The sequence below is a fragment of the Haliotis rubra genome, unplaced genomic scaffold, assembly GCF_003918875.1.
Source record: "Haliotis rubra isolate DU_JTF1 unplaced genomic scaffold, ASM391887v1 Scf234, whole genome shotgun sequence".
Taxonomy (NCBI): domain Eukaryota; kingdom Metazoa; phylum Mollusca; class Gastropoda; order Lepetellida; family Haliotidae; genus Haliotis; species Haliotis rubra.
In genome coordinates this window covers 1-1908 of record NW_025766381.1, presented here as the reverse complement: position 1 = coordinate 1908, position 1908 = coordinate 1, and the positions used below count along the sequence as shown (strand labels likewise).

Sequence of the window (1908 nt, the reverse complement as noted above, 5' to 3'; positions counted from 1 at the left end):
TGCATATGACACTATTTGTATTTTTAGGAAGGAGCCATATTGCACAGTTTTTTTCAACAACATTGGCTACAATTCTTTCCGTCACCATATCTACTTTTGCAAGTGTCACTGTCCAACTTCTACCACTGACAATTAACCTTAGTACAGTTGGATCAGAAACAGTGCATATGCAATAGAGATGGATAAACAAAAAGTATCATCTGTTTGAATTTGGTTTACAGATGATTTGGTTTTATAAAAGTAAAACTTTAGGCATAATTTCCTCGTATTATTTTCTATTAGTATCAGGAGTTTAATAGTATTCAAAATGCATGCCCTGGTAAAGTGTAATGCTTTATGGTTTGGACAGTTGCTAATACTATCAACCTTAACCCGTGAAGATCCGGGGTAGAATAGGTCTTCAGCAACCCATGCTTGCCACAAAGGCGACTTTGCTTGTCGTAAGAGGCGACTAACGGGATCGAATTGGTCAGGCTCGCTGACTTGGTTGACATGTCATCGGTTCCCACAGTTGCGCAGGTCGATGCTCATGCTGTTGATCACTGGATTGTCTGGGCCTGACTCGATTATTTACAGACAGCCGCCATATAGGTGGAATATTGCGGTGGAGTGCAGCGTAAAACTAAACTCACTCAATCACTCACTATCAACCTTTGTGTTAGTAATGCTGGAATATGACTGGTATAAAACAACAGTTCACTCTACTCTCCTCTGCACGGATTACAGTAGTAACTGATACATAGAGCAAATACATTAATGCTTAGTTGATGTTCCATGTGCACACACAGGAGTGACACAACAATACCAGCATGCATGCTCTATACATGCACTATTAAATCTAGAATATCAGTTGACCTGTGCATCATGTATAAGCTCATACAATGGCACACAGTAACATGTTCAATGTAACAGATTATAAGATAATGTCAGATGTTGCATTCCTGAATGGTGTTAATGTGTTCATTACATACCGTTTTAAGTTATATTGTATATACCATTACACATTTCTTTTTGACAATAAATAGTTCTGTATAATTCATATGAGGAATAATAAATGTAAGTTACGACTATAAGTAACATTGGTGAATATGGAGATGAAAACAATCGTGAGTGCACACCACTTGATTCAAGGTTTGATTAACTCTGCCACTCCGTTTCAACCAGTGTGGAGGAAACACAAATGTGTTATCTAGAATACTTGATTATGTACACTGGTGAATTCACCAGGCAGATTTAGGCATTTCACATCTGCCTAGAAGAGAAATACTCATGCCAATAATGGTTGTCACACCCTTCAATTTTTTTAATTGGAGAGGGGGTGGGTGGGAAGGGGTGACAACCATTGGCATGAGTATAGCTGACATTTTAGGTTCATGTTGAAATATATTATACTTCTTGTGAAATATATATTTCCAATATATATTTCTTGTCAAAAGTTTAATTCTTAATTCGTTGTATATCTCTTGTAGTGTTGTTTGTAAAGCAAATGTTAGTTACTTGTTAAAAGTATTTATTTTTGTTTTTGTCATGTTATTTTTAATTAGCTGCTAGTACTTGCCAAGCAAATTTCTTTCATTTCATTTAATTGATTCTTCGGTACTCTATGTGATGTAAGTATTATTATTCTATACAATTCATTCTTGATTATGATCTTCAAGTGGATGTACTTGTTTTGTGATTAAATGGTAAGCTTGAGCAACTGTCACCGTGTCTTATGATAATTTACAATATCTAGCAACAATTCCACTTTGGGATCATCTCGAAAAACAAATCGAACATCTTTTGTGAACTATATGACTATTTAAAATCTTGAAACACAATAAGATTATATACTTCCTTTCAAAAGTTTAGACTCACTAGTGTTAATATAGCCACTTACTTCTGGCAGCTGTTCTAATTTAAATTTTG

The 1908-nt window shown here is 35.3% G+C and overlaps 1 long non-coding RNA gene across 1 annotated transcript; it reads right to left on the bottom strand.

Moving 5' to 3' along the window:
* Positions 1-234: 234 nt before the first annotated feature.
* Positions 235-759, bottom strand: LOC124278260. The gene is made up of 2 exons (XR_006899045.1): positions 641-759; positions 235-358 (listed from the first exon to the last, which is right to left on the bottom strand). It is a non-coding gene; the product is annotated as an uncharacterized LOC124278260 (long non-coding RNA).
* Positions 760-1908: the final 1149 nt, after the last annotated feature.